A 10,949-nucleotide genomic window follows, 5' to 3' on the forward strand; every position below is an offset into this window, starting at 1 on the left:
ACTAGGTCAAGAGATTGAGACCATCCTGGCCAACATGGTGAAACCCCATCTCTACTAAAAATACAAAAATTTAGCCGGGTGTGGTGGCAGGCGCCTGTAATCCCAGCTACTTGGGAGGCTACTTGGGAGGCTGAGGCAGAAGAATCACTTGAACCTGGGAGGTGGAGGTTGCAGTGAGCTGAGATCATGCCACTGCACTCCAACCTGGGCAAAAAAAGAAAAACAATTTGCATATCTTAAAAATTTCCAGGTAACGTTAATTCCCCTAGTCTGGGACAATACTTTTAGAATCACCGTATAAAAAAACAAGAAACAAAAACAAAACAAAAAAAAACAACTAAACACACAAACCCATCCAAACAATAGAGCCATTATTTCTGTAGCAGGATAAAAAAACCCCACAGAAACCTTGACATGAATGCCTTTGTCTTACTTTGATTCTTGTACTTCAGAAGACAGTAGTAATTCTGTATAGCATTTGCCACTCTTCTCAGTTACACACAGAAGAGGAATTGGGGGCTCAGAGAGGTTAAGTAACTAGGAAACTATGACCCAGAGCCCAGGTCTGTTGGATTCTGAAACTCCTGCTTGTGTAAGTGGTTAAATGGGATGTGAGAAACATTCCCTTCTTAGGATCATGCACAATTTGTTCAACGGTACAAAGCAGCTTTTGTGGTAGAATTCACAAATATATCTCAGGAGTTTATTTAAAAATAGTTCAAATACAGTAATAGGGGTGTGAACCTTCACTGCAATGTTTCATTATAAGTACTTTATCAGGAAAATTATGATAACAATGCCATCAAATAAATGGCACTTGACAAGAAGCTGTGAAGCTGTCCTCAATGACAACTAGTAAATCTATATATGCTATAGCATATAGAATATCTATAATTAGTAGATCTATAGATGTTAGTGTGTGGAAGAAACCTGGCCTGAGATGATTGATGCCCCTACAAAACCTTTGGGAACTGAGGCATAATTACCCTCACAATGAAGACTGAAGGAGTTGCAAGATGTCGAGACTTCAGTTGTATTTTTCAGAGAAAAGATCCTACTGATGCTCCTTCCTCTTGTTCCCCAAAGAAACATAGGTTAAGTTTATGTTTACTACTGGAGCTTTAAGTTTACTACTTGGGTAGTGCAGTCTAATCCTGGCTGGGAATGCTGCTGGTGAGATCTCATCTTGACAAATCAGAACACAGTACTTCTTGGAAAGTACTGGTTTCAGAACTGCCTGAGATGTTGCTTGGGGTTTGTTTTGTCTTTATTCCTGACAGATTGCTATATAAAATCAAGCTTATACACAATGTTGACTGCTAAGATAAAAAGCAATTCCTGTGATCATGAAAAAGTCTGTCTGCTGGGCAGAAAGTAAAACAAACAGCACAGAGGTGCTTGATGATCACAGACGATGGCCAGTAAGTGATCATTTGTATGAAGTACAGAATGCAGTGTTATTTGATGAACACGATGTTCTGCATGCATCCAGCCATTATTTAGGAGGTATTTGCTCAGATACGACTTCGGATGTACACTGTATGCTACATAGAGTCAAACACACTGACTTTGGTAAGGCCTGAAATATAAATTAAACAAAAACACAACGACTAATAACAGTGATGCTCCAAACAAGCTTTCTTCTTCTTTGGGAATTTCTTAGGGTCTGGCTTATTTCGGTCAACACACTGACCACATTTTCAACTAATCGGTAAAATCCAGAGCAGAGGAGAGGATTATACATGAATTTCCATGGACAAGAAAAGCCAGAGAGAGGAAGTAGGGAAAAAAAGCCATGGAAAGATAAAAATTGAGAAAAATTCAGGGTAGGGGTGGGGGCATATAATTTTTCTGGGCTTGCCATAACACAGCACCACAAACTGCGTGGCTTCAGCAACAGAAACTGTCTCACAGTTCTGGCAGCTAGAAGTCTGAAATCCAGGTGTCAGCAGGGGAGGCTCTATCCTAGGGCTGTGAAGCAGAATCTGTTCCATGCCTCTCCTCTAACCTCTTGTGGACCTGGCCATCTCTTGCCCCTTACATGGTGTTTTCCCTGTGTCTATACATTGTATTCCCTCTGTGCATATCTCTGTGTCCAAATTTCCCCTTTTAATAAGGATACCAGTCACATTGGATGACAGCCTATCCTAAAGGCTTTATTTCAACTTGATTCTCTCTGTGATGATCCTATCTTCATATAAGGTCACATTCTGAGAGACTGGGGTTTAGGACTCCAGCATATCCTTTTTTGGGGGGGAGAGTGGTAGAGAATAGAATTCAACCTATCACAGGAAGAACGAGAGAACTGTGGGTAGGCACAACACTGAAGTCACACCGCACCTTTGTGCAGTGCCCAGTCTGCACAACTGAATACTACAGCCCTACCAAAATGGTTCTTTGAGCTCCACATCCCTGGTTTCTTCTAAGATGGAATTCTCCTTTTTAAAAGCTGATACAATAAATGGAAATGCCATGAAGAATTTGCTAGATTTTGGGTTACTAAAATTATTGACCTCTGCAGATTTTTATTTTGCTTTGTATGTAGCCATAGGGGACACCATAAAATGAGATGAACGGTACTATTTACCTATCAGTCTCGTTTTCAAAAGTAAAAAAATAAGCCCAATTGACAGATTTTTAATATTCATAGGTCCTATCATCTCCTATATGGTAGACATGTGCATTAGGTCATTCTTACATTGTTATAAAACCTAAGACTGGGTAATTTATTTTTTATGAAAGAGGTTTAATTGGCTCACAGTTCTGCGAGCTGTATAGGAAGCATAGTGGCATTTGCTTCTGGGGAGGCCTCAGAAAGCTTCCAGTCATGGTGGAAAGCAAGGGAGAGCAGGCACATCACACAGTGAAAGCAGGAGCAAGAAAATGAGGGGGGAGGAGCTACACACTTTTAAATGACCAGGTCTCCCGAGAACTCATTCACTACTGTGAAGACAGCACCAAGACGGATGGTGCTAAACTATTCATGAGAAATCCACCCCCATGATCCAATCACCTCCCATCAGGCCTAACATTGGGAATTATATTTCAATATGAGATTTGGGCAGGGACGCAGATCCGAACTACATTAACATGCAAAATGAAAAGAAGTCCGGGATTCCAAATTAACTCTTCTTGGCTCCCTGCTTTTCAACTACATTGCAAAAATGGGGAGAATTTTATGGAAAAATAAATATTTGTTTTTAGAATGTATATGAAATAATTAAAAGGGCCCATAACCTGAGTGAGAGCCCAGACTGAAATGGTAGAGCTATATGACAGAAAATAATCTTCCTCTCTAGGTTCCAAAGGAAACACATGTGAAAGAGTGCAAAGGAACCAGCTGAGACTAAACTGGGTTTTTTAAGCTTTTCTTGTGTTTGCTTCCTTTTCAATATATTTGTAAAAATTACTAAAGTCATACATTTTTGTTGCCAAACATCAAACAGAACACTCATGTCAATGAAAAAAAAAGCAATTTTTCTTCTTCTCTCATTTTTAATCCATCTTCCCAGAAAATGATCACTTTCCCAGGTTAGTCTAAATACTTCTAAACATTTCCCTGCAAAATCTATACACTATATAGGTATGCAATTTTGTGTTTTACAAAGCGAGATCATAATATATGTATCATTTTCTCATGCCCATTTTAGAAAGTATGGCTAACACCCTAAGACAGAAGTAAGAGTAGAAACCTATCCATCCCTTACACTATGTCCCAAAGAAAACCCAGTAGTGGTGGGTATATTTTCCCATTGTCTCTTCTCCGTTCACACACATTTGTTTTGTTTTACTTAATCTTGATCCTCTCAATGTACCAGTAATATATGCTCATAGGAAAAATAAAATTTAGAACGTAAGCAAAAGAAGAAAATAAAAATCATCTCAAAATCTACCTTTCCTAAGCTTTAGTCATTGTTTACATTTTTGTATATACCACAAAGATATTTTTCAACTACTTCAATTTAAACAGAAAAGGATAAATGCCACCAACAAATCTCAATAGAATTTGTTAAAAGTTCAATCCAGTTTGGGTTACATATACAAGACATCTACATGTGGCTTTATTTTTGTCTTGACTCAAGTGGGTAGAAAGAGTAGAGGAGTTTTCACAACTTAATATTATCACAGAATCAGCATTTAGGGAAAGTTGTCATTTTCTTCCCATCTCCTTACTTCCAGCTCCATCATCCCCTTTCCCCCTCCAAGAGCTTTTCAGAGAATGTGACATTTGCTGCCTTTTCATCCCTCAGAGTTGTTGTTTAGATATGTTTTGTTTGTTTTTTGAATCAGATTAAAGCAAAACGTACTTAAAGCACTTCCAGGTCAGAAGTGCAGTTTCTTGATTGAGAGCAGGGTGTTTGTCCTCACTGGCATTTAAAAGGCAGGTCTCTGTTAAGCCTCTCTTAACACCCAGAATTACAGTCTTGAATTTTCCACACACATCTTGTCAGGAAAATGTTTTAGTGGCATTAAACAATTACTACTGTTTTACACCAACATTTTTCTGGCTATAAATATTTGTTACTTAAACATTTTGAGAAAATAAAGAAAATATAGGAATGAAAATCAAAGTCATCCATAATTCCACTTCCTTGTGATAATCATTGTTACTTAACATTTTAGTGTGTTTCCTGTCAAACTTGTTTTTATGTGTATACGCACACACACACACACATATTATAATCAAATCTATACATGATTTCAATGGCTATGTGGACTTTTACGTTATAGCAACGACTATTGTGAATGCTATTGTTTAAATAAAAAATTTAAAACTCAGCCACATTAAAAAAATTCTCTCACCAAATATTAACACATCTTTCATCAGTTTATTCCTATCCTGATTACCTTGATTCAATTATCCTGATGCTCCTCATCTTGACTTGTAGCCAAAACCCTAGAGCCCCCACGTAGGGTTTCAAAGACTCAATAGACTGTCCTTTCCATCTTTCAGATGCAGACTTTGATTTTTTGCTTTTTGTCTTACTCACAGTTTTGGGAGGTTCGTTTTGTTTTTCTTCTGCTTTTTAGCAACACCAGCCAATCAAAGATGTGTTTGCCTTTACGGGGGTCCCATTAAACTTCTAGTTCCAAAATGGACTGCCTCACTGCCACCACCTGCAAGGCTGCAGAAAATAGGGAAAGCTTAACTTATCTTTATCTCTCAATTACCTATTTAATCTCAACAAATTTTATTGCGCTTTATGAACCACAGGCTTTATGTTGGCGCTGGGTTACAGCAGCAAATAAAGTCCCTACTAGCCTAGTGCCTCCTGTCCAAAAGGTTGTACTACTTATTCCACTGTAAGCTGTTTAAAAGCAAGATCTATGTCTGTCCCATCTGGCCATCCATCAGCTCCTGGCAAAGTTCCTCTGTCACAGTAGTAACTTAATTCAACAGCAATTGGCCAAATGAGGGAGTGAAAAGCATATTGCTTAAAAAAATAAATCAGTTGGGCCCGGTACAATGGCTCACGCCTGTAATCCCTGCACTTTGGGAGGCCGAGGTGGGTGGATCACAAGGTCAAGAGTTTGAGACCAGCCTGGCCAACATAGTGAAATCCGTTTCTACTAAGAATACAAAAATTAGCCGGGTATCATAGCGCGTGACTGTAATCCCAGCTACTCCAGAGGCTGAGGCAGGAGAATCTCTTGAATCCAGGAGGCGGAGGTTGCAGTGAGCCGAGACTGCAGTCCAGCCTCGGTGACAGAGCAAGACTCCGTCTCAAAAGAAAAGAAATCAGTTTTGCCACAATCTTCATAGATTTATTTCTTTGAATGAGGGCAAATCAGTTCTGGTAAAAATACAAACCTCTCTAGAAGGAGTAACATATGAAAAACCTTTCAGCCATTAACAGGTTAGTGAGAAGACATTTCCAGCCAACTGACTTCCAAATTTGAAGTGGGAGAGAAAAAGCAGAGAACACCTGCTTTAGATCATGAAGGGGTGCTTGGGACAAATACGGGAGTAATTTGGGAAACCCAGGGATCAAAAGGTGGTGCCTATGAGGGTCAAAATGAGGGACAAGAGAACTTAGAGAATCAATTTTACAAATTTCACTATTCTATTATATTCAAAATTCTTACAAAAAGACAGAAACCAGAAAATATGAGGTATGTTTTCAAAGAGCTTCCAGCAGTAACTAAGGAAGTGACAAATCACATGCCTGGATCCATTTGGGATCTGGGAGACAAAGACAAAGTGAAGTTTCTTCCCCTCCAATCCCGCTGCAAAGATCCTGCCCTGCAAACAGATCTCCTCATATTGTAATATGTTTTCAGATTTACAGAAAGTAACCTAGTGGGAAATTCTCTTTTAAGCAATATTTAGCTGCTTGAAGTCTTGGTTTTATGATAGCCAGAATGTTGGCAAACTGAGAAATATGATCCATGGGGTAGAAGCCACAGCTTGGAGGTAAGCTGAAATGTGATGGCCTTGTAAATAGTCCCGTAATTTCTCCTTCATTGAGATCCTGTTTGTTAATCATTCATGTAAATGTTAATGGAAAACATGCAGAATCAATTAGCAAGTACTGGCATTCATTTAAAAATCTATAAAGGTACTTTTACTATAGTGACAAAAACACGCAATTCACAATTACAGACCCTAAATATATATAGTTTTTAAATTTGGAACTGAATTGATGTGGGAACTAAGAGTATTGAAAAAAACTAGATAGAACAAATTTCAGGCAGTATCTGGCAAATCTCTAGAGGATTTATTGACTTGCCAACTTAAAACTGGAGTTTCTTAGGTTTTACGTTCCTTTTGGAAGTTTTTGATGGTCTTTAGCTGGTTTGTAGCCTTTCGTTTCAAGTGGCCTTATCTCAGGGTCCAAAGCAAGAAAACAGATAATGAAAGAAAAGCAACATCTAGAATTTTCTAGAAGACATATATGCATGTAGATTCATTCATGTAGGTATGATAGACAAGCAACACAAATAGTTTTGTATTGCATTTATTAAAATAACTTAGTATAGTTTAAGTAGGGTATCTATTTAGAGCATCAGACTAACTTTCTAAAATTCGAATTTAATTACTTCGCTTCCCTACTTTAAAAATAGGAATTTCCATTGAATTTGGATTAAAGTTTAAATAAATGGCATACTATATCCATCATAATCTATTATTCAGCCTTGTTTTCTAGTCATCCACCACGCTTACGATGAGCCTTGGGTGCCTTCCTTTTCCTGGCACAAAGTGCACTTCCTTCAGAAAGTCTACTCTGAATTTTCATATTGGGCCTAGGGCCTCTTCTCTCTATTCCCCCATTACTCTCTGTATAGCTGTCTTATTCATTAATCTTACTAATTATACTGTAATAATAGTAATTAATATTATTCAATAGTGATCTGGTTCCATGTCAGTCTTTTTCTCCAAACTGTCTGTTCTCCAAGTATGTGGACACTGTGGCTCTAGGATGTAGCCCCACAGAGCATAAGTTCAAAATAATAACTTGTTAAACATAACTGCATTTATTAAAACACTTATTGTATATAAGTGGATGAACACTACCCAAGTGGAGTGGATGTTAAGACGATTTTCCTAACACTGGGCAAATTCTCATTTGGATAGGCCACCTGTCAACATGTACACCTGAGCTACAATAAAGGACTGGGGACAGGGCAGAACTGAAACTGACAGGTGCCATGTTTTTGTTTCTTTTCTTGCATCTTGCCCTTTTATCTCTCCTTCTGCTCCCTCAACATTTTTCATCTCAACACACATGCACTCTCAGGTACCCACCATGGTAAAATGGTCAACTACTCATTAGACCAACTCTTGGCTTGAAAGTGGGAAGGATTTAAAGTCTGACTGGCTTGTATGCAGAACTGGCTTAGATTAGGAGACACAGATTTAAATACCTTCAAGAGCTAAGGAGGAGAGGTAACCATGTGAAGAGTATTTGTATTAATCCATTTTCAAGCCGCTGATAAAGACATACCTGAGACTGGGCAATTTACAATAGAAAGAGGTTTAATTGAGCTTACAGTTCCACCTGGCCACAAAGGCTTCACCATCATAGCAGAATGCAAGGAGGAGCAAGTCACATCTTACATGGATAGTGGCAGGCAAAGAGAGAACTTGTGCATGGAAAGTTTTAAATTTCCCATTTTTAAACCCATCAGATCTTGTGAGACTCCTTCACTATCACGAGAACAGCGCAGGAAAAACCCATCCCCATCATTCAATTACCTCCCACTGGGTTCCTTCTATGACATGTGAGAATTGTGGGAGTTACAATTCAAGATGAGATTTGGGTGGGGACACAGCCAAACCATATCAGCATTGAACTCAGATTTTTAAAAAAATGTTTGCAAACCAAGCCAAATAGGACTGACTATATTTCACCGGCTGGCTGCTAATTTGGGACCTCTGGCTTTAACTATTAGTGAAGCTCCAACAGTGGACTCAGGAGCCAATGGCTGGGAATTCACATCACAAAAGTAAAGAATTTTAAGGCAGAATGCATTGAAAGAAAGAAAAATGATGCCCTGGCATAAATATGGTTGAAAAGATATGCCTTCTGCCTATCAAATGACCTTAGATTGAAGGTGGTGGTGAAACACACACACACAGATACATACCATCTCAAAGACCAAGGCTTCTGGGCCCACATGCTTGTAGATCCAACCATGCTGGTTCTCTATTTTGTTAATTCTTGATTGTCTACGTTTTTTTATAGGGCATGATTTGTAAGCTGAATGGGCTAGATATTGGGATGGAGAAATGAATAGAAATGATTACTGTCCTCAAGGACTTAATGGAATTATAAAGGAAGACAGACATTTATATTTTAAAATGTACTAAAATGTTTGAGGGAATAGTAAGGTCTACAGAAGAGTGTCATTTCCACCTTAAGAAGCCTCCCTGAAGTAATAAGCCTTCTGCTGAATTTTTACAGATGAATGAAGTTTACTAAGGAGATGGGGAAGGGGGTTGGCGGGAAGGCACACAGAGAGAGAAGTTTGAACACAGTTGCTTAAGCATGAAAATGTCTTAGAAGAATGTGGGAGAACTATTAGCAGTTCTGAAGAGCATTAGAAATATAGAGAATGATAAAAACTAGAAAAGCAAACAGAAACCAGATAATGCCGGCCTTAGAGGTCAGGCTACGGATTTCGCACTCTATTCTATTTTTAAAATGAGAGTATTTGAAAGTGTGGCAGTATAATTTTATGTCTATTAACTTGAGTTTTCCATTTATACCTACCCAATCCACTGCAGTCTCCTTTCAAGAAGACAGCCTGAGCTTTTCTCTTCCCTTGCCCTGGAGCTTTGGCAGGGCCAAAGGAGAAGCTATTGAAATAACAATGTTCTTTGTGCATGTGTTCAAAGACTCTGTCTTTGGGGGAGATTGTGTTCAGTATCCTGGCTGGGGAGAGGAGAGAGAAGAATGCCTGGGAGCGAGAGACAGGAGAGAGAGGGGTTTCTTCAGGTAGAGAAGGGACTAAGGTTGGCAGTTCACCAAAGAGTCAGGGATGCAAACGTGGTGACCTAGATAGTGAGAACTCAGAAAGGTGATTCAGAGAAGCCTGCCCCAGGCACTGCTGCTTCTTGCTAGGCAAATGCCTCAGTTGGCACAGTAGCTATAGAGATGTCAACACGTCAGATGCCATGTAGGTTTGGAAAGTGAGGCTATCAGTGGCATCTATGACAGTACATTAGAAGCTACGTTCATTTTTTATGGGCACCATGTAAGGTTTCTGGACTACTCTAGGCAAAGGGAAGAACTCCCATTAAGTACTGTGATTGAATTTTCTGCCAGCTATAAAAATTGGGTCTTAGAGTTAGAATTAATTGCATTTTTAAAAATGTGATATCTTTAAAATCTGTAGGATAAAATTTATGTATTCACCACAAAGTCTTTTATAAGGGAAAATGACATGATTGGGCTTGAGTTGTGAAAGGATAATGTTTGAGAATATTCACCTGGCATCCATGAACTTTATTGCAATTTGGGAATCAGATTTTTCCAGAAACTGAAAAAGGTGGACAAGGGACCAAAGATAAAATCCATAAAAGAAACAGAACATTAGTCTTTAAGAAAAGTCAGCCCTTCCCAGATGGAAGAAGTATACTCTAAAGTTTGTGCTTGAGGAATGAGAGCTCAGAAATGGAGACCAGCATTGGTCCCACTCTCAAAAGCTAAGGAAATGATGACACTAGTGCAGCCTTCTCCACATCAGTTCAATCTTGCAGGTATCTGTGTCTAGTAAAACATATTTTTAAAAGTCTTACATGTGATAATGGATCTATAAAAAGCACCACAGTGTCCTAACCTATCTTCTGCTGCTATCACAGAGTATCATAGACTGGGTAATTTATAAAAAAAAAAGTTTACTTAACTCACATCTAAAGGCTACGAAGTTTAAGACCATGGTGCCTGCATCTGGTAAGGGCCTTCCTGCTGCATCATAAGATGGCAGAGAGCATGAGCAAGACAGCCAGTAGGAGTTCACTTTTATAACAAAGTCACTCCTGTGATAACAAAGCCATTCCTGTGATAATGACATTAATCCACTTGTGAGGGTACAGCCCTCATTAATCCACTAATCCATTCATGAGGGCAAAGAGATTAAGATTCCAATACATGAAGTTTTAGGGGACACATTTAAACAATAACAATTAGTATTATTGGATCCAATCCATGCTTTCATGGATAAAGTACTGTCATTCCTATTTTAGAGCTAAAAATATGAAATCCCAAAGAGATTACAATTTTTAATTTAATTATTTTTTCAATAAATATGGACTGAGCTCCACCATATTCCAGACACTCTGATAAGAGCTTTGAGGAAGGCCGGGTGTGGTGGCTCAAGCCTGTAATCCCAGCACTTTGGGAGGCCGAGACGGGCGGATCACTAGGTCAGGAGATCAAGACCATCCTGGCTAACACGGTGAAACCCCGTCTCTACTAAAAAATACAAAAAACTAGCCGGGCGAG

This window comes from Colobus angolensis, unplaced genomic scaffold (assembly GCF_000951035.1).
Source record: "Colobus angolensis palliatus isolate OR3802 unplaced genomic scaffold, Cang.pa_1.0 Scaffold419, whole genome shotgun sequence".
Lineage (NCBI taxonomy): Eukaryota > Metazoa > Chordata > Mammalia > Primates > Cercopithecidae > Colobus > Colobus angolensis.